Source organism: Hyperolius riggenbachi, chromosome 4, assembly GCF_040937935.1.
Source record: "Hyperolius riggenbachi isolate aHypRig1 chromosome 4, aHypRig1.pri, whole genome shotgun sequence".
NCBI classification, from domain to species: Eukaryota; Metazoa; Chordata; class Amphibia; order Anura; family Hyperoliidae; genus Hyperolius; species Hyperolius riggenbachi.
The window spans coordinates 50734439-50759960 of NC_090649.1; the positions used below are offsets into that span (position 1 = coordinate 50734439).

At 44.6% G+C, this 25522-nt stretch overlaps 41 non-coding genes across 41 annotated transcripts; all 41 read right to left on the bottom strand.

Moving 5' to 3' along the window:
* Positions 1-593: 593 nt before the first annotated feature.
* Positions 594-665, bottom strand: TRNAA-CGC (transfer RNA alanine (anticodon CGC)). Its single transcript has one exon. It is a non-coding gene; the product is annotated as a tRNA-Ala (tRNA).
* A 314-nt stretch (positions 666-979) lies between these two features.
* Positions 980-1051, bottom strand: TRNAA-UGC (transfer RNA alanine (anticodon UGC)). Its single transcript has one exon. It is a non-coding gene; the product is annotated as a tRNA-Ala (tRNA).
* Positions 1052-1771: 720 nt separating this feature from the next.
* On the bottom strand, positions 1772-1843 carry TRNAA-CGC (transfer RNA alanine (anticodon CGC)). Its single transcript has one exon. It is a non-coding gene; the product is annotated as a tRNA-Ala (tRNA).
* A 314-nt stretch (positions 1844-2157) lies between these two features.
* TRNAA-UGC (transfer RNA alanine (anticodon UGC)) lies at positions 2158-2229 on the bottom strand. The gene has a single exon. It is a non-coding gene; the product is annotated as a tRNA-Ala (tRNA).
* Positions 2230-2949: 720 nt separating this feature from the next.
* Positions 2950-3021, bottom strand: TRNAA-CGC (transfer RNA alanine (anticodon CGC)). Its single transcript has one exon. It is a non-coding gene; the product is annotated as a tRNA-Ala (tRNA).
* Positions 3022-3336: 315 nt separating this feature from the next.
* Positions 3337-3408, bottom strand: TRNAA-UGC (transfer RNA alanine (anticodon UGC)). The gene has a single exon. It is a non-coding gene; the product is annotated as a tRNA-Ala (tRNA).
* A 720-nt stretch (positions 3409-4128) lies between these two features.
* TRNAA-CGC (transfer RNA alanine (anticodon CGC)) lies at positions 4129-4200 on the bottom strand. The gene has a single exon. It is a non-coding gene; the product is annotated as a tRNA-Ala (tRNA).
* Positions 4201-4514: 314 nt separating this feature from the next.
* On the bottom strand, positions 4515-4586 carry TRNAA-UGC (transfer RNA alanine (anticodon UGC)). The gene has a single exon. It is a non-coding gene; the product is annotated as a tRNA-Ala (tRNA).
* Positions 4587-5306: 720 nt separating this feature from the next.
* TRNAA-CGC (transfer RNA alanine (anticodon CGC)) lies at positions 5307-5378 on the bottom strand. Its single transcript has one exon. It is a non-coding gene; the product is annotated as a tRNA-Ala (tRNA).
* Positions 5379-5692: 314 nt separating this feature from the next.
* TRNAA-UGC (transfer RNA alanine (anticodon UGC)) lies at positions 5693-5764 on the bottom strand. The gene has a single exon. It is a non-coding gene; the product is annotated as a tRNA-Ala (tRNA).
* A 720-nt stretch (positions 5765-6484) lies between these two features.
* Positions 6485-6556, bottom strand: TRNAA-CGC (transfer RNA alanine (anticodon CGC)). Its single transcript has one exon. It is a non-coding gene; the product is annotated as a tRNA-Ala (tRNA).
* A 315-nt stretch (positions 6557-6871) lies between these two features.
* TRNAA-UGC (transfer RNA alanine (anticodon UGC)) lies at positions 6872-6943 on the bottom strand. Its single transcript has one exon. It is a non-coding gene; the product is annotated as a tRNA-Ala (tRNA).
* A 720-nt stretch (positions 6944-7663) lies between these two features.
* On the bottom strand, positions 7664-7735 carry TRNAA-CGC (transfer RNA alanine (anticodon CGC)). The gene has a single exon. It is a non-coding gene; the product is annotated as a tRNA-Ala (tRNA).
* Positions 7736-8049: 314 nt separating this feature from the next.
* On the bottom strand, positions 8050-8121 carry TRNAA-UGC (transfer RNA alanine (anticodon UGC)). Its single transcript has one exon. It is a non-coding gene; the product is annotated as a tRNA-Ala (tRNA).
* Positions 8122-8841: 720 nt separating this feature from the next.
* On the bottom strand, positions 8842-8913 carry TRNAA-CGC (transfer RNA alanine (anticodon CGC)). The gene has a single exon. It is a non-coding gene; the product is annotated as a tRNA-Ala (tRNA).
* A 315-nt stretch (positions 8914-9228) lies between these two features.
* On the bottom strand, positions 9229-9300 carry TRNAA-UGC (transfer RNA alanine (anticodon UGC)). Its single transcript has one exon. It is a non-coding gene; the product is annotated as a tRNA-Ala (tRNA).
* Positions 9301-10020: 720 nt separating this feature from the next.
* On the bottom strand, positions 10021-10092 carry TRNAA-CGC (transfer RNA alanine (anticodon CGC)). The gene has a single exon. It is a non-coding gene; the product is annotated as a tRNA-Ala (tRNA).
* Positions 10093-10407: 315 nt separating this feature from the next.
* Positions 10408-10479, bottom strand: TRNAA-UGC (transfer RNA alanine (anticodon UGC)). Its single transcript has one exon. It is a non-coding gene; the product is annotated as a tRNA-Ala (tRNA).
* A 720-nt stretch (positions 10480-11199) lies between these two features.
* Positions 11200-11271, bottom strand: TRNAA-CGC (transfer RNA alanine (anticodon CGC)). The gene has a single exon. It is a non-coding gene; the product is annotated as a tRNA-Ala (tRNA).
* A 314-nt stretch (positions 11272-11585) lies between these two features.
* TRNAA-UGC (transfer RNA alanine (anticodon UGC)) lies at positions 11586-11657 on the bottom strand. Its single transcript has one exon. It is a non-coding gene; the product is annotated as a tRNA-Ala (tRNA).
* A 720-nt stretch (positions 11658-12377) lies between these two features.
* TRNAA-CGC (transfer RNA alanine (anticodon CGC)) lies at positions 12378-12449 on the bottom strand. Its single transcript has one exon. It is a non-coding gene; the product is annotated as a tRNA-Ala (tRNA).
* Positions 12450-12764: 315 nt separating this feature from the next.
* Positions 12765-12836, bottom strand: TRNAA-UGC (transfer RNA alanine (anticodon UGC)). The gene has a single exon. It is a non-coding gene; the product is annotated as a tRNA-Ala (tRNA).
* Positions 12837-13556: 720 nt separating this feature from the next.
* TRNAA-CGC (transfer RNA alanine (anticodon CGC)) lies at positions 13557-13628 on the bottom strand. Its single transcript has one exon. It is a non-coding gene; the product is annotated as a tRNA-Ala (tRNA).
* A 314-nt stretch (positions 13629-13942) lies between these two features.
* On the bottom strand, positions 13943-14014 carry TRNAA-UGC (transfer RNA alanine (anticodon UGC)). The gene has a single exon. It is a non-coding gene; the product is annotated as a tRNA-Ala (tRNA).
* A 720-nt stretch (positions 14015-14734) lies between these two features.
* On the bottom strand, positions 14735-14806 carry TRNAA-CGC (transfer RNA alanine (anticodon CGC)). Its single transcript has one exon. It is a non-coding gene; the product is annotated as a tRNA-Ala (tRNA).
* A 314-nt stretch (positions 14807-15120) lies between these two features.
* TRNAA-UGC (transfer RNA alanine (anticodon UGC)) lies at positions 15121-15192 on the bottom strand. The gene has a single exon. It is a non-coding gene; the product is annotated as a tRNA-Ala (tRNA).
* A 720-nt stretch (positions 15193-15912) lies between these two features.
* TRNAA-UGC (transfer RNA alanine (anticodon UGC)) lies at positions 15913-15984 on the bottom strand. The gene has a single exon. It is a non-coding gene; the product is annotated as a tRNA-Ala (tRNA).
* An 841-nt stretch (positions 15985-16825) lies between these two features.
* TRNAA-UGC (transfer RNA alanine (anticodon UGC)) lies at positions 16826-16897 on the bottom strand. The gene has a single exon. It is a non-coding gene; the product is annotated as a tRNA-Ala (tRNA).
* Positions 16898-17617: 720 nt separating this feature from the next.
* Positions 17618-17689, bottom strand: TRNAA-CGC (transfer RNA alanine (anticodon CGC)). Its single transcript has one exon. It is a non-coding gene; the product is annotated as a tRNA-Ala (tRNA).
* A 314-nt stretch (positions 17690-18003) lies between these two features.
* On the bottom strand, positions 18004-18075 carry TRNAA-UGC (transfer RNA alanine (anticodon UGC)). Its single transcript has one exon. It is a non-coding gene; the product is annotated as a tRNA-Ala (tRNA).
* A 720-nt stretch (positions 18076-18795) lies between these two features.
* Positions 18796-18867, bottom strand: TRNAA-CGC (transfer RNA alanine (anticodon CGC)). The gene has a single exon. It is a non-coding gene; the product is annotated as a tRNA-Ala (tRNA).
* Positions 18868-19181: 314 nt separating this feature from the next.
* TRNAA-UGC (transfer RNA alanine (anticodon UGC)) lies at positions 19182-19253 on the bottom strand. Its single transcript has one exon. It is a non-coding gene; the product is annotated as a tRNA-Ala (tRNA).
* Positions 19254-19973: 720 nt separating this feature from the next.
* TRNAA-CGC (transfer RNA alanine (anticodon CGC)) lies at positions 19974-20045 on the bottom strand. The gene has a single exon. It is a non-coding gene; the product is annotated as a tRNA-Ala (tRNA).
* Positions 20046-20886: 841 nt separating this feature from the next.
* TRNAA-UGC (transfer RNA alanine (anticodon UGC)) lies at positions 20887-20958 on the bottom strand. The gene has a single exon. It is a non-coding gene; the product is annotated as a tRNA-Ala (tRNA).
* A 720-nt stretch (positions 20959-21678) lies between these two features.
* Positions 21679-21750, bottom strand: TRNAA-CGC (transfer RNA alanine (anticodon CGC)). Its single transcript has one exon. It is a non-coding gene; the product is annotated as a tRNA-Ala (tRNA).
* A 314-nt stretch (positions 21751-22064) lies between these two features.
* Positions 22065-22136, bottom strand: TRNAA-UGC (transfer RNA alanine (anticodon UGC)). Its single transcript has one exon. It is a non-coding gene; the product is annotated as a tRNA-Ala (tRNA).
* A 720-nt stretch (positions 22137-22856) lies between these two features.
* TRNAA-CGC (transfer RNA alanine (anticodon CGC)) lies at positions 22857-22928 on the bottom strand. Its single transcript has one exon. It is a non-coding gene; the product is annotated as a tRNA-Ala (tRNA).
* Positions 22929-23242: 314 nt separating this feature from the next.
* On the bottom strand, positions 23243-23314 carry TRNAA-UGC (transfer RNA alanine (anticodon UGC)). The gene has a single exon. It is a non-coding gene; the product is annotated as a tRNA-Ala (tRNA).
* A 720-nt stretch (positions 23315-24034) lies between these two features.
* TRNAA-CGC (transfer RNA alanine (anticodon CGC)) lies at positions 24035-24106 on the bottom strand. Its single transcript has one exon. It is a non-coding gene; the product is annotated as a tRNA-Ala (tRNA).
* Positions 24107-24420: 314 nt separating this feature from the next.
* Positions 24421-24492, bottom strand: TRNAA-UGC (transfer RNA alanine (anticodon UGC)). Its single transcript has one exon. It is a non-coding gene; the product is annotated as a tRNA-Ala (tRNA).
* Positions 24493-25212: 720 nt separating this feature from the next.
* On the bottom strand, positions 25213-25284 carry TRNAA-CGC (transfer RNA alanine (anticodon CGC)). Its single transcript has one exon. It is a non-coding gene; the product is annotated as a tRNA-Ala (tRNA).
* Between the last annotated feature and the right edge of the window lie 238 nt (positions 25285-25522).

Sequence of the window (25522 nt, forward strand, 5' to 3'; positions counted from 1 at the left end):
GAAATTATATTAAAGCTTGATAAGATCCTCTAAAAACTTGGCTTCTCAAGCAGGTTGCTTAAGGGGTAATATTGGATGTTAAACTCTCATTCATGCCAATCATTCATTTCCTAACCTCTTCTTGTCATCTTTATCTCCTCCATCACTTCCTGACTCTTGATGCTGCTTAATTGCTTGCAAAGGCCTGGATTAAATCCTGCATTGAATCTTAAATCATCCTCCTGTGTGGCCTAAAAGAAAAAGTCTGGTACACACCATGCAATTTCCCATCAGACAGATGGGTCGATAGATAATCTTCGACAGATCCGATCGGATTTCCGATCGATTTTCTGATCACTTCAATGCAAATCGATCAGAAAAACGATCGGCAATCAGATCGGACCTGATCTATTCGACCCATCTATCTGGCGGGAAATTGCATAGTGTGTACGAGGCTGAAGTGCATTTTATTGGCTCTATTCAAAGGTGCATAGCGTTTGCATGAAAGTCAGAAATATTGACACCTCACTAAGCATCTGTAACAGGAAACATTGGCGCTTCCGGTATGGCATCCATTAGCGCAAGGGGGACTTTGCAGTTTGTAGAAGAAAAGCTGGAGATGCCGGGGATTGAACCCAGGGCCTCATACATGCGAAGCATGCGCTCTACCTCTGAGCTACATCCCCCAATGCTGTCAGCAGCGTCGTGGTACCTCAGCAGGCCTTTATCTCCTACAGCAGAAAATGGTAATTAGCAGCTGTTTAAGTTGGAAAGTGATGTTACGGATCATTTTTAAAATTTTTCAGTATATCCGCATTTGGCTAAGGGACAATTTTTTTCCCACAAAATAGGTGGAACCTTTCATTTCACGAACAATAAGAGTTTGCATTAAAGTCAGAATTGTTGACACCTCACTAAGCATCTGCAGCAGGAAACATTGGCGCTTCCGGTATGGGATCCAGTAGCGGAAGGGGGCCTTAGCAGTTTGTAGAAGAAAAGCTGGAGATGCCAGGGATTGAACCCGGGGCCTCATACATGCAAAGCATGCGCTCTACCACTGAGCTACATCCCCTTTGACGTTCGCTATGGAGATGCACAATGAGTAGATTCGTACGGCACACCACTTTTCAGAATCTACCTGCTGTCATTGAGTACCTGGTAAATGGCAAGTTCTATCAATGGTACAGGTTTCTCTGCCTGAAATTATATTAAAGCTTGATAAGATCCTCTAAAAACTTGGCTTCTCAAGCAGGTTGCTTAAGGGGTAATATTGGATGTTAAACTCTCATTCATGCCAATCATTCATTTCCTAACCTCTTCTTGTCATCTTTATCTCCTCCATCACTTCCTGACTCTTGATGCTGCTTAATTGCTTGCAAAGGCCTGGATTAAATCCTGCATTGAATCTTAAATCATCCTCCTGTGTGGCCTAAAAGAAAAAGTCTGGTACACACCATGCAATTTCCCATCAGACAGATGGGTCGATAGATAATCTTCGACAGATCCGATCGGATTTCCGATCGATTTTCTGATCACTTCAATGCAAATCGATCAGAAAAACGATCGGAAATCAGATCGGACCTGATCTATTCGACCCATCTATCTGGCGGGAAATTGCATAGTGTGTACGAGGCTGAAGTGCATTTTATTGGCTCTATTCCAAGGTGCATAGCGTTTGCATGAAAGTCAGAAATATTGACACCTCACTAAGCATCTGTAACAGGAAACATTGGCGCTTCCGGTATGGGATCCATTAGCGCAAGGGGGACTTTGCAGTTTGTAGAAGAAAAGCTGGAGATGCCAGGGATTGAACCCGGGGCCTCATACATGCGAAGCATGCGCTCTACCTCTGAGCTACATCCCCCAATGCTGTCAGCAGTGTCGTGGTACCTCAGCAGGCCTTTATCTCCTACAGCAGAAAATGGTAATTAGCAGCTGTTTAAGTTGGAAAGTGATGTTACGGATCATTTTTAAAATTTTTCAGTATATCCGCATTTGGCTAAGGGACAATTTTTTTCCCACAAAATAGGTGGAACCTTTCATTTCACGAACAATAAGAGTTTGCATTAAAGTCAGAATTGTTGACACCTCACTAAGCATCTGCAGCAGGAAACATTGGCGCTTCCGGTATGGGATCCAGTAGCGGAAGGGGGCCTTAGCAGTTTGTAGAAGAAAAGCTGGAGATGCCAGGGATTGAACCCGGGGCCTCATACATGCAAAGCATGCGCTCTACCACTGAGCTACATCCCCTTTGACGTTCGCTTTGGAGATGCACAATGAGTAGATTCGTACGGCACACCACTTTTCAGAATCTACCTGCTGTCATTGAGTACCTGGTAAATGGCAAGTTCTATCAATGGTACAGGTTTCTCTGCCTGAAATTATATTAAAGCTTGATAAGATCCTCTAAAAACTTGGCTTCTCAAGGAGGTTGCTTAAGGGGTAATATTGGATGTTAAACTCTCATTCATGCCAATCATTCATTTCCTAACCTCTTCTTGTCATCTTTATCTCCTCCATCATTTCCTGACTCTTGATGCTGCTTAATTGCTTGCAAAGGCCTGGATTAAATCCTGCATTGAATCTTAAATCATCCTCCTGTGTGGCCTAAAAGAAAAAGTCTGGTACACACCATGCAATTTCCCATCAGACAGATGGGTCGATAGATAATCTTCGACAGATTCGATCGGATTTCCGATCGATTTTCTGATCACTTCAATGCAAATCGATCAGAAAAACGATCGGAAATCAGATCGGACCTGATCTATTCGACCCATCTATCTGGCGGGAAATTGCATAGTGTGTACGAGGCTGAAGTGCATTTTATTGGCTCTATTCCAAGGTGCATAGCGTTTGCATGAAAGTCAGAAATATTGACACCTCACTAAGCATCTGTAACAGGAAACATTGGCGCTTCCGGTATGGGATCCATTAGCGCAAGGGGGACTTTGCAGTTTGTAGAAGAAAAGCTGGAGATGCCAGGGATTGAACCCGGGGCCTCATACATGCGAAGCATGCGCTCTACCTCTGAGCTACATCCCCCAATGCTGTCAGCAGTGTCGTGGTACCTCAGCAGGCCTTTATCTCCTACAGCAGAAAATGGTAATTAGCAGTTGTTTAAGTTGGAAAGTGATGTTACGGATCATTTTTAAAATTTTTCAGTATATCCGCATTTGGCTAAGGGACAATTTTTTTTCCCACAAAATAGGTGGAACCTTTCATTTCACGAACAATAAGAGTTTGCATTAAAGTCAGAATTGTTGACACCTCACTAAGCATCTGCAGCAGGAAACATTGGCGCTTCCGGTATGGGATCCAGCAGCGGAAGGGGGCCTTAGCAGTTAGTAGAAGAAAAGCTGGAGATGCCGGGGATTGAACCCGGGGCCTCATACATGCAAAGCATGCGCTCTACCACTGAGCTACATCCCCTTTGACGTTCGCTATGGAGATGCACAATGAGTAGATTCGTACGGCACACCACTTTTCAGAATCTACCTGCTGTCATTGAGTACCTGGTAAATGGCAAGTTCTATCAATGGTACAGGTTTCTCTGCCTGAAATTATATTAAAGCTTGATAAGATCCTCTAAAAACTTGGCTTCTCAAGCAGGTTGCTTAAGGGGTAATATTGGATGTTAAACTCTCATTCATGCCAATCATTCATTTCCTAACCTCTTCTTGTCATCTTTATCTCCTCCATCACTTCCTGACTCTTGATGCTGCTTAATTGCTTGCAAAGGCCTGGATTAAATCCTGCATTGAATCTTAAATCATCCTCCTGTGTGGCCTAAAAGAAAAAGTCTGGTACACACCATGCAATTTCCCATCAGACAGATGGGTCGATAGATAATCTTCGACAGATCCGATCGGATTTCCGATCGATTTTCTGATCACTTCAATGCAAATCGATCAGAAAAACGATCGGCAATCAGATCGGACCTGATCTATTCGACCCATCTATCTGGCGGGAAATTGCATAGTGTGTACGAGGCTGAAGTGCATTTTATTGGCTCTATTCAAAGGTGCATAGCGTTTGCATGAAAGTCAGAAATATTGACACCTCACTAAGCATCTGTAACAGGAAACATTGGCGCTTCCGGTATGGCATCCATTAGCGCAAGGGGGACTTTGCAGTTTGTAGAAGAAAAGCTGGAGATGCCGGGGATTGAACCCAGGGCCTCATACATGCGAAGCATGCGCTCTACCTCTGAGCTACATCCCCCAATGCTGTCAGCAGCGTCGTGGTACCTCAGCAGGCCTTTATCTCCTACAGCAGAAAATGGTAATTAGCAGCTGTTTAAGTTGGAAAGTGATGTTACGGATCATTTTTAAAATTTTTCAGTATATCCGCATTTGGCTAAGGGACAATTTTTTTCCCACAAAATAGGTGGAACCTTTCATTTCACGAACAATAAGAGTTTGCATTAAAGTCAGAATTGTTGACACCTCACTAAGCATCTGCAGCAGGAAACATTGGCGCTTCCGGTATGGGATCCAGTAGCGGAAGGGGGCCTTAGCAGTTTGTAGAAGAAAAGCTGGAGATGCCAGGGATTGAACCCGGGGCCTCATACATGCAAAGCATGCGCTCTACCACTGAGCTACATCCCCTTTGAAGTTCGCTATGGAGATGCACAATGAGTAGATTCGTACGGCACACCACTTTTCAGAATCTACCTGCTGTCATTGAGTACCTGGTAAATGGCAAGTTCTATCAATGGTACAGGTTTCTCTGCCTGAAATTATATTAAAGCTTGATAAGATCCTCTAAAAACTTGGCTTCTCAAGCAGGTTGCTTAAGGGGTAATATTGGATGTTAAACTCTCATTCATGCCAATCATTCATTTCCTAACCTCTTCTTGTCATCTTTATCTCCTCCATCACTTCCTGACTCTTGATGCTGCTTAATTGCTTGCAAAGGCCTGGATTAAATCCTGCATTGAATCTTAAATCATCCTCCTGTGTGGCCTAAAAGAAAAAGTCTGGTACACACCATGCAATTTCCCATCAGACAGATGGGTCGATAGATAATCTTCGACAGATCCGATCGGATTTCCGATCGATTTTCTGATCACTTCAATGCAAATCGATCAGAAAAACGATCGGAAATCAGATCGGACCTGATCTATTCGACCCATCTATCTGGCGGGAAATTGCATAGTGTGTACGAGGCTGAAGTGCATTTTATTGGCTCTATTCCAAGGTGCATAGCGTTTGCATGAAAGTCAGAAATATTGACACCTCACTAAGCATCTGTAACAGGAAACATTGGCGCTTCCGGTATGGGATACATTAGCGCAAGGGGGACTTTGCAGTTTGTAGAAGAAAAGCTGGAGATGCCAGGGATTGAACCCGGGGCCTCATACATGCGAAGCATGCGCTCTACCTCTGAGCTACATCCCCCAATGCTGTCAGCAGTGTCGTGGTACCTCAGCAGGCCTTTATCTCCTACAGCAGAAAATGGTAATTAGCAGCTGTTTAAGTTGGAAAGTGATGTTACGGATCATTTTTAAAATTTTTCAGTATATCCGCATTTGGCTAAGGGACAATTTTTTTCCCACAAAATAGGTGGAACCTTTCATTTCACGAACAATAAGAGTTTGCATTAAAGTCAGAATTGTTGACACCTCACTAAGCATCTGCAGCAGGAAACATTGGCGCTTCCGGTATGGGATCCAGTAGCGGAAGGGGGCCTTAGCAGTTTGTAGAAGAAAAGCTGGAGATGCCGGGGATTGAACCCAGGGCCTCATACATGCAAAGCATGCGCTCTACCACTGAGCTACATCCCCTTTGACGTTCGCAATGGAGATGCACAATGAGTAGATTCGTACGGCACACCACTTTTCAGAATCTACCTGCTGTCATTGAGTACCTGGTAAATGGCAAGTTCTATCAATGGTACAGGTTTCTCTGCCTGAAATTATATTAAAGCTTGATAAGATCCTCTAAAAACTTGGCTTCTCAAGCAGGTTGCTTAAGGGGTAATATTGGATGTTAAACTCTCATTCATGCCAATCATTCATTTCCTAACCTCTTCTTGTCATCTTTATCTCCTCCATCACTTCCTGACTCTTGATGCTGCTTAATTGCTTGCAAAGGCCTGGATTAAATCCTGCATTGAATCTTAAATCATCCTCCTGTGTGGCCTAAAAGAAAAAGTCTGGCACACACCATGCAATTTCCCATCAGACAGATGGGTCGATAGATAATCTTCGACAGATCCGATCGGATTTCCGATCGATTTTCTGATCACTTCAATGCAAATCGATCAGAAAAACGATCGGCAATCAGATCGGACCTAATCTATTCGACCCATCTATCTGGCGGGAAATTGCATAGTGTGTACGAGGCTGAAGTGCATTTTATTGGCTCTATTCCAAGGTGCATAGCGTTTGCATGAAAGTCAGAAATATTGACACCTCACTAAGCATCTGTAACAGGAAACATTGGCGCTTCCGGTATGGCATCCATTAGCGCAAGGGGGACTTTGCAGTTTGTAGAAGAAAAGCTGGAGATGCCGGGGATTGAACCCGGGGCCTCATACATGCGAAGCATGCGCTCTACCTCTGAGCTACATCCCCCAATGCTGTCAGCAGCGTCGTGGTACCTCAGCAGGCCTTTATCTCCTACAGCAGAAAATGGTAATTAGCAGCTGTTTAAGTTGGAAAGTGATGTTACGGATCATTTTTAAAATTTTTCAGTATATCCGCATTTGGCTAAGGGACAATTTTTTTTCCCACAAAATAGGTGGAACCTTTCATTTCACGAACAATAAGAGTTTGCATTAAAGTCAGAATTGTTGACACCTCACTAAGCATCTGCAGCAGGAAACATTGGCGCTTCCGGTATGGGCTCCAGCAGCGGAAGGGGGCCTTAGCAGTTAGTAGAAGAAAAGCTGGAGATGCCGGGGATTGAACCCGGGGCCTCATACATGCAAAGCATGCGCTCTACCACTGAGCTACATCCCCTTTGACGTTCGCTATGGAGATGCACAATGAGTAGATTCGTACGGCACACCACTTTTCAGAATCTACCTGCTGTCATTGAGTACCTGGTAAATGGCAAGTTCTATCAATGGTACAGGTTTCTCTGCCTGAAATTATATTAAAGCTTGATAAGATCCTCTAAAAACTTGGCTTCTCAAGCAGGTTGCTTAAGGGGTAATATTGGATGTTAAACTCTCATTCATGCCAATCATTCATTTCCTAACCTCTTCTTGTCATCTTTATCTCCTCCATCACTTCCTGACTCTTGATGCTGCTTAATTGCTTGCAAAGGCCTGGATTAAATCCTGCATTGAATCTTAAATCATCCTCCTGTGTGGCCTAAAAGAAAAAGTCTGGTACACACCATGCAATTTCCCATCAGACAGATGGGTCGATAGATAATCTTCGACAGATCCGATCGGATTTCCGATCGATTTTCTGATCACTTCAATGCAAATCGATCAGAAAAACGATCGGCAATCAGATCGGACCTGATCTATTCGACCCATCTATCTGGCGGGAAATTGCATAGTGTGTACGAGGCTGAAGTGCATTTTATTGGCTCTATTCCAAGGTGCATAGCGTTTGCATGAAAGTCAGAAATATTGACACCTCACTAAGCATCTGTAACAGGAAACATTGGCGCTTCCGGTATGGGATCCATTAGCGCAAGGGGGACTTTGCAGTTTGTAGAAGAAAAGCTGGAGATGCCAGGGATTGAACCCGGGGCCTCATACATGCGAAGCATGCGCTCTACCTCTGAGCTACATCCCCCAATGCTGTCAGCAGTGTCGTGGTACCTCAGCAGGCCTTTATCTCCTACAGCAGAAAATGGTAATTAGCAGCTGTTTAAGTTGGAAAGTGATGTTACGGATCATTTTTAAAAATTTTCAGTATATCCGCATTTGGCTAAGGGACAATTTTTTTCCCACAAAATAGGTGGAACCTTTCATTTCACGAACAATAAGAGTTTGCATTAAAGTCAGAATTGTTGACACCTCACTAAGCATCTGCAGCAGGAAACATTGGCGCTTCCGGTATGGGATCCAGTAGCGGAAGGGGGCCTTAGCAGTTTGTAGAAGAAAAGCTGGAGATGCCGGGGATTGAACCCGGGGCCTCATACATGCAAAGCATGCGCTCTACCACTGAGCTACATCCCCTTTGACGTTCGCTATGGAGATGCACAATGAGTAGATTCGTACGGCACACCACTTTTCAGAATCTACCTGCTGTCATTGAGTACCTGGTAAATGGCAAGTTCTATCAATGGTACAGGTTTCTCTGCCTGAAATTATATTAAAGCTTGATAAGATCCTCTAAAAACTTGGCTTCTCAAGCAGGTTGCTTAAGGGGTAATATTGGATGTTAAACTCTCATTCATGCCAATCATTCATTTCCTAACCTCTTCTTGTCATCTTTATCTCCTCCATCACTTCCTGACTCTTGATGCTGCTTAATTGCTTGCAAAGGCCTGGATTAAATCCTGCATTGAATCTTAAATCATCCTCCTGTGTGGCCTAAAAGAAAAAGTCTGGTACACACCATGCAATTTCCCATCAGACAGATGGGTCGATAGATAATCTTCGACAGATCCGATCGGATTTCCGATCGATTTTCTGATCACTTCAATGCAAATCGATCAGAAAAACGATCGGCAATCAGATCGGACCTGATCTATTCGACCCATCTATCTGGCGGGAAATTGCATAGTGTGTACGAGGCTGAAGTGCATTTTATTGGCTCTATTCCAAGGTGCATAGCGTTTGCATGAAAGTCAGAAATATTGACACCTCACTAAGCATCTGTAACAGGAAACATTGGCGCTTCCGGTATGGCATCCATTAGCGCAAGGGGGACTTTGCAGTTTGTAGAAGAAAAGCTGGAGATGCCGGGGATTGAACCCAGGGCCTCATACATGCGAAGCATGCGCTCTACCTCTGAGCTACATCCCCCAATGCTGTCAGCAGCGTCGTGGTACCTCAGCAGGCCTTTATCTCCTACAGCAGAAAATGGTAATTAGCAGCTGTTTAAGTTGGAAAGTGATGTTACGGATCATTTTTAAAATTTTTCAGTATATCCGCATTTGGCTAAGGGACAATTTTTTTTCCCACAAAATAGGTGGAACCTTTCATTACACGAACAATAAGAGTTTGCATTAAAGTCAGAATTGTTGACACCTCACTAAGCATCTGCAGCAGGAAACATTGGCGCTTCCGGTATGGGATCCAGCAGCGGAAGGGGGCCTTAGCAGTTAGTAGAAGAAAAGCTGGAGATGCCGGGGATTGAACCCGGGGCCTCATACATGCAAAGCATGCGCTCTACCACTGAGCTACATCCCCTTTGACGTTCGCTATGGAGATGCACAATGAGTAGATTCGTACGGCACACCACTTTTCAGAATCTACCTGCTGTCATTGAGTACCTGGTAAATGGCAAGTTCTATCAATGGTACAGGTTTCTCTGCCTGAAATTATATTAAAGCTTGATAAGATCCTCTAAAAACTTGGCTTCTCAAGCAGGTTGCTTAAGGGGTAATATTGGATGTTAAACTCTCATTCATGCCAATCATTCATTTCCTAACCTCTTCTTGTCATCTTTATCTCCTCCATCACTTCCTGACTCTTGATGCTGCTTAATTGCTTGCAAAGGCCTGGATTAAATCCTGCATTGAATCTTAAATCATCCTCCTGTGTGGCCTAAAAGAAAAAGTCTGGTACACACCATGCAATTTCCCATCAGACAGATGGGTCGATAGATAATCTTCGACAGATCCGATCGGATTTCCGATCGATTTTCTGATCACTTCAATGCAAATCGATCAGAAAAACGATCGGCAATCAGATCGGACCTGATCTATTCGACCCATCTATCTGGCGGGAAATTGCATAGTGTGTACGAGGCTGAAGTGCATTTTATTGGCTCTATTCCAAGGTGCATAGCGTTTGCATGAAAGTCAGAAATATTGACACCTCACTAAGCATCTGTAACAGGAAACATTGGCGCTTCCGGTATGGGATCCATTAGCGCAAGGGGGACTTTGCAGTTTGTAGAAGAAAAGCTGGAGATGCCAGGGATTGAACCCGGGGCCTCATACATGCGAAGCATGCGCTCTACCTCTGAGCTACATCCCCCAATGCTGTCAGCAGTGTCGTGGTACCTCAGCAGGCCTTTATCTCCTACAGCAGAAAATGGTAATTAGCAGCTGTTTAAGTTGGAAAGTGATGTTACGGATCATTTTTAAAATTTTTCAGTATATCCGCATTTGGCTAAGGGACAATTTTTTTTCCCACAAAATAGGTGGAACCTTTCATTTCACGAACAATAAGAGTTTGCATTAAAGTCAGAATTGTTGACACCTCACTAAGCATCTGCAGCAGGAAACATTGGCGCTTCCGGTATGGGATCCAGTAGCGGAAGGGGGCCTTAGCAGTTTGTAGAAGAAAAGCTGGAGATGCCGGGGATTGAACCCGGGGCCTCATACATGCAAAGCATGCGCTCTACCACTGAGCTACATCCCCTTTGACGTTCGCTATGGAGATGCACAATGAGTAGATTCGTACGGCACACCACTTTTCAGAATCTACCTGCTGTCATTGAGTACCTGGTAAATGGCAAGTTCTATCAATGGTACAGGTTTCTCTGCCTGAAATTATATTAAAGCTTGATAAGATCCTCTAAAAACTTGGCTTCTCAAGCAGGTTGCTTAAGGGGTAATATTGGATGTTAAACTCTCATTCATGCCAATCATTCATTTCCTAACCTCTTCTTGTCATCTTTATCTCCTCCATCACTTCCTGACTCTTGATGCTGCTTAATTGCTTGCAAAGGCCTGGATTAAATCCTGCATTGAATCTTAAATCATCCTCCTGTGTGGCCTAAAAGAAAAAGTCTGGTACACACCATGCAATTTCCCATCAGACAGATGGGTCGATAGATAATCTTCGACAGATCCGATCGGATTTCCGATCGATTTTCTGATCACTTCAATGCAAATTGATCAGAAAAACGATCGGCAATCAGATCGGACCTGATCTATTCGACCCATCTATCTGGCGGGAAATTGCATAGTGTGTACGAGGCTGAAGTGCATTTTATTGGCTCTATTCCAAGGTGCATAGCGTTTGCATGAAAGTCAGAAATATTGACACCTCACTAAGCATCTGTAACAGGAAACATTGGCGCTTCCGGTATGGCATCCATTAGCGCAAGGGGGACTTTGCAGTTTGTAGAAGAAAAGCTGGAGATGCCGGGGATTGAACCCGGGGCCTCATACATGCGAAGCATGCGCTCTACCTCTGAGCTACATCCCCCAATGCTGTCAGCAGTGTCGTGGTACCTCAGCAGGCCTTTATCTCCTACAGCAGAAAATGGTAATTAGCAGCTGTTTAAGTTGGAAAGTGATGTTACGGATCATTTTTAAAATTTTTCAGTATATCCGCATTTGGCTAAGGGACAATTTTTTTCCCACAAAATAGGTGGAACCTTTCATTTCACGAACAATAAGAGTTTGCATTAAAGTCAGAATTGTTGACACCTCACTAAGCATCTGCAGCAGGAAACATTGGCGCTTCCGGTATGGGATCCAGTAGCGGAAGGGGGCCTTAGCAGTTTGTAGAAGAAAAGCTGGAGATGCCGGGGATTGAACCCGGGGCCTCATACATGCAAAGCATGCGCTCTACCACTGAGCTACATCCCCTTCAACGTTCGCTATGGAGATGCACAATGAGTAGATTCGTACGGCACACCACTTTTCAGAATCTACCTGCTGTCATTGAGTACCTGGTAAATGGCAAGTTCTATCAATGGTACAGGTTTCTCTGCCTGAAATTATATTAAAGCTTGATAAGATCCTCTAAAAACTTGGCTTCTCAAGGAGGTTGCTTAAGGGGTAATATTGGATGTTAAACTCTCATTCATGCCAATCATTCATTTCCTAACCTCTTCTTGTCATCTTTATCTCCTCCATCACTTCCTGACTCTTGATGCTGCTTAATTGCTTGCAAAGGCCTGGATTAAATCCTGCATTGAATCTTAAATCATCCTCCTGTGTGGCCTAAAAGAAAAAGTCTGGTACACACCATGCAATTTCCCATCAGACAGATGGGTCGATAGATAATCTTCGACAGATTCGATCGGATTTCCGATCGATTTTCTGATCACTTCAATGCAAATCGATCAGAAAAACGATCGGAAATCAGATCGGACCTGATCTATTCGACCCATCTATCTGGCGGGAAATTGCATAGTGTGTACGAGGCTGAAGTGCATTTTATTGGCTCTATTCCAAGGTGCATAGCGTTTGCATGAAAGTCAGAAATATTGACACCTCACTAAGCATCTGTAACAGGAAACATTGGCGCTTCCGGTATGGGATCCATTAGCGCAAGGGGGACTTTGCAGTTTGTAGAAGAAAAGCTGGAGATGCCAGGGATTGAACCCGGGGCCTCATACATGCGAAGCATGCGCTCTACCTCTGAGCTACATCCCCCAATGCTGTCAGCAGTGTCGTGGTACCTCAGCAGGCCTTTATCTCCTACAGCAGAAAATGGTAATTAGCAGCTGTTTAAGTTGGAAAGTGATGTTACGGATCATTTTTAAAATTTTTCAGTATATCCGCATTTGGCTAAGGGACAATTTTTTTTCCCACAAAATAGGTGGAACCTTTCATTTCACGAACAATAAGAGTTTGCATTAAAGTCAGAATTGTTGACACCTCACTAAGCATCTGCAGCAGGAAACATTGGCGCTTCCGGTATGGGATCCAGTAGCGGAAGGGGGCCTTAGCAGTTAGTAGAAGAAAAGCTGGAGATGCCGGGGATTGAACCCGGGGCCTCATACATGCAAAGCATGCGCTCTACCACTGAACTACATCCCCTTTGACGTTCGCTATGGAGATGCACAATGAGTAGATTCGTACGGCACACCACTTTTCAGAATCTACCTGCTGTCATTGAGTACCTGGTAAATGGCAAGTTCTATCAATGGTACAGGTTTCTCTGCCTGAAATTATATTAAAGCTTGATAAGATCCTCTAAAAACTTGGCTTCTCAAGCAGGTTGCTTAAGGGGTAATATTGGATGTTAAACTCTCATTCATGCCAATCATTCATTTCCTAACCTCTTCTTGTCATCTTTATCTCCTCCATCACTTCCTGACTCTTGATGCTGCTTAATTGCTTGCAAAGGCCTGGATTAAATCCTGCATTGAATCTTAAATCATCCTCCTGTGTGGCCTAAAAGAAAAAGTCTGGTACACACCATGCAATTTCCCATCAGACAGATGGGTCGATAGATAATCTTCGACAGATCCGATCGGATTTCCGATCGATTTTCTGATCACTTCAATGCAAATCGATCAGAAAAACGATCGGCAATCAGATCGGACCTGATCTATTCGACCCATCTATCTGGCGGGAAATTGCATAGTGTGTACGAGGCTGAAGTGCATTTTATTGGCTCTATTCCAAGGTGCATAGCGTTTGCATGAAAGTCAGAAATATTGACACCTCACTAAGCATCTGTAACAGGAAACATTGGCGCTTCCGGTATGGCATCCATTAGCGCAAGGGGGACTTTGCAGTTTGTAGAAGAAAAGCTGGAGATGCCGGGGATTGAACCCGGGGCCTCATACATGCGAAGCATGCGCTCTACCTCTGAGCTACATCCCCCAATGCTGTCAGCAGCGTCGTGGTACCTCAGCAGGCCTTTATCTCCTACAGCAGAAAATGGTAATTAGCAGCTGTTTAAGTTGGAAAGTGATGTTACGGATCATTTTTAAAATTTTTCAGTATATCCGCATTTGGCTAAGGGACAATTTTTTCCCACAAAATAGGTGGAACCTTTTATTTCACGAACAATAAGAGTTTGCATTAAAGTCAGAATTGTTGACACCTCACTAAGCATCTGCAGCAGGAAACATTGGCGCTTCCGGTATGGGATCCAGTAGCGGAAAGGGGGCCTTAGCAGTTTGTAGAAGAAAAGCTGGAGATGCCGGGGATTGAAGCCAGGGCCTCATACATGCAAAGCATGCGCTCTACCACTGAGCTACATCCCCTTTGACGTTCGCTATGGAGATGCACAATGAGTAGATTCGTACGGCACACCACTTTTCAGAATCTACCTGCTGTCATTGAGTACCTGGTAAATGGCAAGTTCTATCAATGGTACAGGTTTCTCTGCCTGAAATTATATTAAAGCTTGATAAGATCCTCTAAAAACTTGGCTTCTCAAGCAGGTTGCTTAAGGGGTAATATTGGATGTTAAACTCTCATTCATGCCAATCATTCATTTCCTAACCTCTTCTTGTCATCTTTATCTCCTCCATCACTTCCTGACTCTTGATGCTGCTTAATTGCTTGCAAAGGCCTGGATTAAATCCTGCATTGAATCTTAAATCATCCTCCTGTGTGGCCTAAAAGAAAAAGTCTGGTACACACCATGCAATTTCCCATCAGACAGATGGGTCGATAGATAATCTTCGACAGATCCGATCGGATTTCCGATCGATTTTCTGATCACTTCAATGCAAATCGATCAGAAAAACGATCGGAAATCAGATCGGACCTGATCTATTCGACCCATCTATCTGGCGGGAAATTGCATAGTGTGTACGAGGCTGAAGTGCATTTTATTGGCTCTATTCCAAGGTGCATAGCGTTTGCATGAAAGTCAGAAATATTGACACCTCACTAAGCATCTGTAACAGGAAACATTGGCGCTTCCGGTATGGGATCCATTAGCGCAAGGGGGACTTTGCAGTTTGTAGAAGAAAAGCTGGAGATGCCGGGGATTGAACCCGGGGCCTCATACATGCGAAGCATGCGCTCTACCTCTGAGCTACATCCCCCAATGCTGTCAGCAGTGTCGTGGTACCTCAGCAGGCCTTTATCTCCTACAGCAGAAAATGGTAATTAGCAGCTGTTTAAGTTGGAAAGTGATGTTACGGATCATTTTTAAAATTTTTCAGTATATCCGCATTTGGCTAAGGGACAATTTTTTTCCCACAAAATAGGTGGAACCTTTCATTTCACGAACAATAAGAGTTTGCATTAAAGTCAGAATTGTTGACACCTCACTAAGCATCTGCAGCAGGAAACATTGGCGCTTCCGGTATGGGATCCAGTAGCGGAAGGGGGCCTTAGCAGTTTGTAGAAGAAAAGCTGGAGATGCCAGGGATTGAACCCGGGGCCTCATACATGCAAAGCATGCACTCTACCACTGAGCTACATCCCCTTTGACGTTCGCTATGGAGATGCACAATGAGTAGATTCGTACGGCACACCACTTTTCAGAATCTACCTGCTGTCATTGAGTACCTGGTAAATGGCAAGTTCTATCAATGGTACAGGTTTCTCTGCCTGAAATTATATTAAAGCTTGATAAGATCCTCTAAAAACTTGGCTTCTCAAGCAGGTTGCTTAAGGGGTAATATTGGATGTTAAACTCTCATTCATGCCAATCATTCATTTCCTAACCTCTTCTTGTCATCTTTATCTCCTCCATCACTTCCTGACTCTTGATGCTGCTTAATTGCTTGCAAAGGCCTGGATTAAATCCTGCATTGAATCTTAAATCATCCTCCTGTGTGGCCTAAAAGAAAAAGTCTGGTACACACCATGCAATTTCCCATCAGACAGATGGGTCGATAGATAATCTTCGACAGATCCGATCGGATTTCCGATCGATTTTCTGATCACTTCAATGCAAATCGATCAGAAAAACGATCGGCAATCAGATCGGACCTGATCTATTCGACCCATCTATCTGGCGGGAAATTGCATAGTGTGTACGAGGCTGAAGTGCATTTTATTGGCTCTATTCCAAGGTGCATAGCGTTTGCATGAAAGTCAGAAATATTGACACCTCACTAAGCATCTGTAACAGGAAACATTGGCGCTTCCGGTATGGCATCCATTAGCGCAAGGGGGATTTTGCAGTTTGTAGAAGAAAAGCTGGAGATGCCGGGGATTGAACCCGGGGCCTCATACATGCAAAGCATGCGCTCTACCTCTGAGCTACATCCCCCAATGCTGTCAGCAGCGTCGTGGTACCTCAGCAGGCCTTTATCTCCTACAGCAGAAAATGGTAATTAGCAGCTGTTTAAGTTGGAAAGTGATGTTACGGATCATTTTTAAAATTTTTCAGTATATCCGCATTTGGCTAAGGGACAATTTTTTTCCCACAAAATAGGTGGAACCTTTTATTTCACGAACAATAAGAGTTTGCATTAACCTCCTGAGCGGTATGGACGAGCTCAGCTCGTCCATCACCGCCGGAGGCTGCCGCTCAGGCCCTGCTGGGCAGATTTTTATCAAATAAAGTGCAGCACACGCAGCCGGCACTTTGCCAGCCGCGTGTGCTGCCTGATCGCCGCCGCTCTGCGGCGATTCGCCGCGAGCAGCGGCGAAAGAGGGCCCCCCTAGCCGCCTGAGCCCTGCGCAGCCGGAACAAAAAGTTCCGGCCAGCGCTAAGGGCTGGATCGGAGGCGGCTGACGTCAGGACGTCGGCTGACGTCCATGACGTCACTCCGCTCGTCGCCATGGCGACGATCTAAGCAAAACAAGGAAGGCCGCTCATTGCGGCCTTCCTTGTTTATTATGGGCGCCGGAGGCGATCGGAAGAACGCCTCCGGAGCGCCCTCTAGTGGGCTTTCATGCAGCCAACTTTCAGTTGGCTGCATGAAATAGTTTTTTTTTAATTTAAAAAAAACCCTCCCGCAGCCTCCCTGGCGATCTTATCAGAACGCCAGGGTGGTTAAAGTCAGAATTGTTGACACCTCACTAAGCATCTGCAGCAGGAAACATTGGCGCTTCCGGTATGGGATCCAGTAGCGGAAGGGGGCCTTAGCAGTTTGTAGAAGAAAAGCTGGAGATGCCGGGGATTGAACCCGGGGCCTCATACATGCAAAGCATGCGCTCTACCACTGAGCTACATCCCCTTTGACGTTCGCTATGGAGATGCACAATGAGTAGATTCGTACGGCACACCACTTTTCAGAATCTACCTGCTGTCATTGAGTACCTGGTAAATGGCAAGTTCTATCAATGGTACAGGTTTCTCTGCCTGAAATTATATTAAAGCTTGATAAGATCCTCTAAAAACTTGGCTTCTCAAGCAGGTTGCTTAAGGGGTAATATTGGATGTTAAACTCTCATTCATGCCAATCATTCATTTCCTAACCTCTTCTTGTCATCTTTATCTCCTCCATCACTTCCTGACTCTTGATGCTGCTTAATTGCTTGCAAAGGCCTGGATTAAATCCTGCATTGAATCTTAAATCATCCTCCTGTGTGGCCTAAAAGAAAAAGTCTGGTACACACCATGCAATTTCCCATCAGACAGATGGGTCGATAGATAATCTTCGACAGATCCGATCGGATTTCCGATCGATTTTCTGATCACTTCAATGCAAATCGATCAGAAAAACGATCGGCAATCAGATCGGACCTGATCTATTCGACCCATCTATCTGGCGGGAAATTGCATAGTGTGTACGAGGCTGAAGTGCATTTTATTGGCTCTATTCCAAGGTGCATAGCGTTTGCATGAAAGTCAGAAATATTGACACCTCACTAAGCATCTGTAACAGGAAACATTGGCGCTTCCGGTATGGCATCCATTAGCGCAAGGGGGACTTTGCAGTTTGTAGAAGAAAAGCTGGAGATGCCGGGGATTGAACCCGGGGCCTCATACATGCGAAGCATGCGCTCTACCTCTGAGCTACATCCCCCAATGCTGTCAGCAGCGTCGTGGTACCTCAGCAGGCCTTTATCTCCTACAGCAGAAAATGGTAATTAGCAGCTGTTTAAGTTGGAAAGTGATGTTACGGATCATTTTTAAAATTTTTCAGTATATCCGCATTTGGCTAAGGGACAATTTTTTTCCCACAAAATAGGTGGAACCTTTTATTTCACGAACAATAAGAGTTTGCATTAAAGTCAGAATTGTTGACACCTCACTAAGCATCTGCAGCAGGAAACATTGGCGCTTCCGGTATGGGATCCAGTAGCGGAAGGGGGCCTTAGCAGTTTGTAGAAGAAAAGCTGGAGATGCCGGGGATTGAAGCCAGGGCCTCATACATGCAAAGCATGCGCTCTACCACTGAGCTACATCCCCTTTGACGTTCGCTATGGAGATGCACAATGAGTAGATTCGTACGGCACACCACTTTTCAGAATCTACCTGCTGTCATTGAGTACCTGGTAAATGGCAAGTTCTATCAATGGTACAGGTTTCTCTGCCTGAAATTATATTAAAGCTTGATAAGATCCTCTAAAAACTTGGCTTCTCAAGCAGGTTGCTTAAGGGGTAATATTGGATGTTAAACTCTCATTCATGCCAATCATTCATTTCCTAACCTCTTCTTGTCATCTTTATCTCCTCCATCACTTCCTGACTCTTGATGCTGCTTAATTGCTTGCAAAGGCCTGGATTAAATCCTGCATTGAATCTTAAATCATCCTCCTGTGTGGCCTAAAAGAAAAAGTCTGGTACACACCATGCAATTTCCCATCAGACAGATGGGTCGATAGATAATCTTCGACAGATCCGATCGGATTTCCGATCGATTTTCTGATCACTTCAATGCAAATCGATCAGAAAAACGATCGGAAATCAGATCGGACCTGATCTATTCGACCCATCTATCTGGCGGGAAATTGCATAGTGTGTACGAGGCTGAAGTGCATTTTATTGGCTCTATTCCAAGGTGCATAGCGTTTGCATGAAAGTCAGAAATATTGACACCTCACTAAGCATCTGTAACAGGAAACATTGGCGCTTCCGGTATGGGATCCATTAGCGCAAGGGGGACTTTGCAGTTTGTAGAAGAAAAGCTGGAGATGCCGGGGATTGAACCCGGGGCCTCATACATGCGAAGCATGCGCTCTACCTCTGAGCTACATCCCCCAATGCTGTCAGCAGTGTCGTGGTACCTCAGCAGGCCTTTATCTCCTACAGCAGAAAATGGTAATTAGCAGCTGTTTAAGTTGGAAAGTGATGTTACGGATCATTTTTAAAATTTTTCAGTATATCCGCATTTGGCTAAGGGACAATTTTTTTCCCACAAAATAGGTGGAACCTTTCATTTCACGAACAATAAGAGTTTGCATTAAAGTCAGAATTGTTGACACCTCACTAAGCATCTGCAGCAGGAAACATTGGCGCTTCCGGTATGGGATCCAGTAGCGGAAGGGGGCCTTAGCAGTTTGTAGAAGAAAAGCTGGAGATGCCAGGGATTGAACCCAGGGCCTCATACATGCAAAGCATGCACTCTACCACTGAGCTACATCCCCTTTGACGTTCGCTATGGAGATGCACAATGAGTAGATTCGTACGGCACACCACTTTTCAGAATCTACCTGCTGTCATTGAGTACCTGGTAAATGGCAAGTTCTATCAATGGTACAGGTTTCTCTGCCTGAAATTATATTAAAGCTTGATAAGATCCTCTAAAAACTTGGCTTCTCAAGCAGGTTGCTTAAGGGGTAATATTGGATGTTAAACTCTCATTCATGCCAATCATTCATTTCCTAACCTCTTCTTGTCATCTTTATCTCCTCCATCACTTCCTGACTCTTGATGCTGCTTAATTGCTTGCAAAGGCCTGGATTAAATCCTGCATTGAATCTTAAATCATCCTCCTGTGTGGCCTAAAAGAAAAAGTCTGGTACACACCATGCAATTTCCCATCAGACAGATGGGTCGATAGATAATCTTCGACAGATCCGATCGGATTTCCGATCGATTTTCTGATCACTTCAATGCAAATCGATCAGAAAAACGATCGGCAATCAGATCGGACCTGATCTATTCGACCCATCTATCTGGCGGGAAATTGCATAGTGTGTACGAGGCTGAAGTGCATTTTATTGGCTCTATTCCAAGGTGCATAGCGTTTGCATGAAAGTCAGAAATATTGACACCTCACTAAGCATCTGTAACAGGAAACATTGGCGCTTCCGGTATGGCATCCATTAGCGCAAGGGGGACTTTGCAGTTTGTAGAAGAAAAGCTGGAGATGCCGGGGATTGAACTCGGGGCCTCATACATGCGAAGCATGCGCTCTACCTCTGAGCTACATCCCCCAATGCTGTCAGCAGCGTCGTGGTACCTCAGCAGGCCTTTATCTCCTACAGCAGAAAATGGTAATTAGCAGCTGTTTAAGTTGGAAAGTGATGTTACGGATCATTTTTAAAATTTTTCAGTATATCCGCATTTGGCTAAGGGACAATTTTTTTCCCACAAAATAGGTGGAACCTTTTATTTCACGAACAATAAGAGTTTGCATTAACCTCCTGAGCGGTATGGACGAGCTCAGCTCGTCCATCACCGCCGGAGGCTGCCGCTCAGGCCCTGCTGGGCAGATTTTTATCAAATAAAGTGCAGCACACGCAGCCGGCACTTTGCCAGCCGCGTGTGCTGCCTGATCGCCGCCGCTCTGCGGCGATTCGCCGCGAGCAGCGGCGAAAGAGGGCCCCCCTAGCCGCCTGAGCCCTGCGCAGCCGGAACAAAAAGTTCCGGCCAGCGCTAAGGGCTGGATCGGAGGCGGCTGACGTCAGGACGTCGGCTGACGTCCATGACGTCACTCCGCTCGTCGCCATGGCGACGATCTAAGCAAAACAAGGAAGGCCGCTCATTGCGGCCTTCCTTGTTTATTATGGGCGCCGGAGGCGATCGGAAGAACGCCTCCGGAGCGCCCTCTAGTGGGCTTTCATGCAGCCAACTTTCAGTTGGCTGCATGAAATAGTTTTTTTTTAATTTAAAAAAAACCCTCCCGCAGCCTCCCTGGCGATCTTATCAGAACGCCAGGGTGGTTAAAGTCAGAATTGTTGACACCTCACTAAGCATCTGCAGCAGGAAACATTGGCGCTTCCGGTATGGGATCCAGTAGCGGAAGGGAGCCTTAGCAGTTTGTAGAAGAAAAGCTGGAGATGCCGGGGATTGAACCCGGGGCCTCATACATGCAAAGCATGCGCTCTACCACTGAGCTACATCCCCTTTGACGTTCGCTATGGAGATGCACAATGAGTAGATTCGTACGGCACACCACTTTTCAGAACCTACCTGCTGTCATTGAGTACCTGGTAAATGGCAAGTTCTATCAATGGTACAGGTTTCTCTGCCTGAAATTATATTAAAGCTTGATAAGATCCTCTAAAAACTTGGCTTCTCAAGCAGGTTGCTTAAGGGGTAATATTGGATGTTAAACTCTCATTCATGCCAATCATTCATTTCCTAACCTCTTCTTGTCATCTTTATCTCCTCCATCACTTCCTGACTCTTGATGCTGCTTAATTGCTTGCAAAGGCCTGGATTAAATCCTGCATTGAATCTTAAATCATCCTCCTGTGTGGCCTAAAAGAAAAAGTCTGGTACACACCATGCAATTTCCCATCAGACAGATGGGTCGATAGATAATCTTCGACAGATCCGATCGGATTTCCGATCGATTTTCTGATCACTTCAATGCAAATCGATCAGAAAAACGATCGGCAATCAGATCGGACCTGATCTATTCGACCCATCTATCTGGCGGGAAATTGCATAGTGTGTACGAGGCTGAAGTGCATTTTATTGGCTCTATTCCAAGGTGCATAGCGTTTGCATGAAAGTCAGAAATATTGACACCTCACTAAGCATCTGTAACAGGAAACATTGGCGCTTCCGGTATGGCATCCATTAGCGCAAGGGGGACTTTGCAGTTTGTAGAAGAAAAGCTGGAGATGCCGGGGATTGAACCCGGGGCCTCATACATGCGAAGCATGCGCTCTACCTCTGAGCTACATCCCCCAATGCTGTCAGCAGCGTCGTGGTACCTCAGCAGGCCTTTATCTCCTACAGCAGAAAATGGTAATTAGCAGCTGTTTAAGTTGGAAAGTGATGTTACGGATCATTTTTAAAATTTTTCAGTATATCCGCATTTGGCTAAGGGACAATTTTTTTCCCACAAAATAGGTGGAACCTTTTATTTCACGAACAATAAGAGTTTGCATTAAAGTCAGAATTGTTGACACCTCACTAAGCATCTGCAGCAGGAAACATTGGCGCTTCCGGTATGGGATCCAGTAGCGGAAGGGGGCCTTAGCAGTTTGTAGAAGAAAAGCTGGAGATGCCGGGGATTGAAGCCAGGGCCTCATACATGCAAAGCATGCGCTCTACCACTGAGCTACATCCCCTTTGACGTTCGCTATGGAGATGCACAATGAGTAGATTCGTACGGCACACCACTTTTCAGAATCTACCTGCTGTCATTGAGTACCTGGTAAATGGCAAGTTCTATCAATGGTACAGGTTTCTCTGCCTGAAATTATATTAAAGCTTGATAAGATCCTCTAAAAACTTGGCTTCTCAAGCAGGTTGCTTAAGGGGTAATATTGGATGTTAAACTCTCATTCATGCCAATCATTCATTTCCTAACCTCTTCTTGTCATCTTTATCTCCTCCATCACTTCCTGACTCTTGATGCTGCTTAATTGCTTGCAAAGGCCTGGATTAAATCCTGCATTGAATCTTAAATCATCCTCCTGTGTGGCCTAAAAGAAAAAGTCTGGTACACACCATGCAATTTCCCATCAGACAGATGGGTCGATAGATAATCTTCGACAGATCCGATCGGATTTCCGATCGATTTTCTGATCACTTCAATGCAAATCGATCAGAAAAACGATCGGAAATCAGATCGGACCTGATCTATTCGACCCATCTATCTGGCGGGAAATTGCATAGTGTGTACGAGGCTGAAGTGCATTTTATTGGCTCTATTCCAAGGTGCATAGCGTTTGCATGAAAGTCAGAAATATTGACACCTCACTAAGCATCTGTAACAGGAAACATTGGCGCTTCCGGTATGGGATCCATTAGCGCAAGGGGGACTTTGCAGTTTGTAGAAGAAAAGCTGGAGATGCCGGGGATTGAACCCAGGGCCTCATACATGCGAAGCATGCGCTCTACCTCTGAGCTACATCCCCCAATGCTGTCAGCAGTGTCGTGGTACCTCAGCAGGCCTTTATCTCCTACAGCAGAAAATGGTAATTAGCAGCTGTTTAAGTTGGAAAGTGATGTTACGGATCATTTTTAAAATTTTTCAGTATATCCGCATTTGGCTAAGGGACAATTTTTTTCCCACAAAATAGGTGGAACCTTTCATTTCACGAACAATAAGAGTTTGCATTAAAGTCAGAATTGTTGACACCTCACTAAGCATCTGCAGCAGGAAACATTGGCGCTTCCGGTATGGGATCCAGTAGCGGAAGGGGGCCTTAGCAGTTTGTAGAAGAAAAGCTGGAGATGCCGGGGATTGAACCCGGGGCCTCATACATGCAAAGCATGCGCTCTACCACTGAGCTACATCCCCTTTGACGTTCGCTATGGAGATGCACAATGAGTAGATTCGTACGGCACACCACTTTTCAGAATCTACCTGCTGTCATTGAGTACCTGGTAAATGGCAAGTTCTATCAATGGTACAGGTTTCTCTGCCTGAAATTATATTAAAGCTTGATAAGATCCTCTAAAAACTTGGCTTCTCAAGGAGGTTGCTTAAGGGGTAATATTGGATGTTAAACTCTCATTCATGCCAATCATTCATTTCCTAACCTCTTCTTGTCATCTTTATCTCCTCCATCACTTCCTGACTCTTGATGCTGCTTAATTGCTTGCAAAGGCCTGGATTAAATCCTGCATTGAATCTTAAATCATCCTCCTGTGTGGCCTAAAAGAAAAAGTCTGGTACACACCATGCAATTTCCCATCAGACAGATGGGTCGATAGATAATCTTCGACAGATTCGATCGGATTTCCGATCGATTTTCTGATCACTTCAATGCAAATCGATCAGAAAAACGATCGGAAATCAGATCGGACCTGATCTATTCAACCCATCTATCTGGCGGGAAATTGCATAGTGTGTACGAGGCTGAAGTGCATTTTATTGGCTCTATTCCAAGGTGCATAGCGTTTGCATGAAAGTCAGAAATATTGACACCTCACTAAGCATCTGTAACAGGAAACATTGGCGCTTCCGGTATGGGATCCATTAGCGCAAGGGGGACTTTGCAGTTTGTAGAAGAAAAGCTGGAGATGCCGGGGATTGAACCCAGGGCCTCATACATGCGAAGCATGCGCTCTACCTCTGAGCTACATCCCCCAATGCTGTCAGCAGTGTCGTGGTACCTCAGCAGGCCTTTATCTCCTACAGCAGAAAATGGTAATTAGCAGCTGTTTAAGTTGGAAAGTGATGTTACGGATCATTTTTAAAATTTTTCAGTATATCCGCATTTGGCTAAGGGACAATTTTTTTCCCACAAAATAGGTGGAACCTTTCATTTCACGAACAATAAGAGTTTGCATTAAAGTCAGAATTGTTGACACCTCACTAAGCATCTGCAGCAGGAAACATTGGCGCTTCCGGTATGGGATCCAGTAGCGGAAGGGGGCCTTAGCAGTTTGTAGAAGAGAAGCTGGAGATGCCGGGGATTGAACCCGGGGCCTCATACATGCAAAGCATGCGCTCTACCACTGAGCTACATCCCCTTTGACGTTCGCTATGGAGATGCACAATGAGTAGATTCGTACGGCACACCACTTTTCAGAATCTACCTGCTGTCATTGAGTACCTGGTAAATGGCAAGTTCTATCAATGGTACAGGTTTCTCTGCCTGAAATTATATTAAAGCTTGATAAGATCCTCTAAAAACTTGGCTTCTCAAGGAGGTTGCTTAAGGGGTAATATTGGATGTTAAACTCTCATTCATGCCAATCATTCATTTCCTAACCTCTTCTTGTCATCTTTATCTCCTCCATCACTTCCTGACTCTTGATGCTGCTTAATTGCTTGCAAAGGCCTGGATTAAATCCTGCATTGAATCTTAAATCATCCTCCTGTGTGGCCTAAAAGAAAAAGTCTGGTACACACCATGCAATTTCCCATCAGACAGATGGGTCGATAGATAATCTTCGACAGATTCGATCGGATTTCCGATCGATTTTCTGATCACTTCAATGCAAATCGATCAGAAAAACGATCGGAAATCAGATCGGACCTGATCTATTCGACCCATCTATCTGGCGGGAAATTGCATAGTGTGTACGAGGCTGAAGTGCATTTTATTGGCTCTATTCCAAGGTGCATAGCGTTTGCATGAAAGTCAGAAATATTGACACCTCACTAAGCATCTGTAACAGGAAACATTGGCGCTTCCGGTATGGGATCCATTAGCGCAAGGGGGACTTTGCAGTTTGTAGAAGAAAAGCTGGAGATGCCAGGGATTGAACCCGGGGCCTCATACATGCGAAGCATGCGCTCTACCTCTGAGCTACATCCCCCAATGCTGTCAGCAGTGTCGTGGTACCTCAGCAGGCCTTTATCTCCTACAGCAGAAAATGGTAATTAGCAGCTGTTTAAGTTGGAAAGTGATGTTACGGATCATTTTTAATATATCCGCATTTGGCTAAGGGACAATTTTTTTCCCACAAAATAGGTGGAACCTTTCATTTCACGAACAATAAGAGTTTGCATTAAAGTCAGAATTGTTGACACCTCACTAAGCATCTGCAGCAGGAA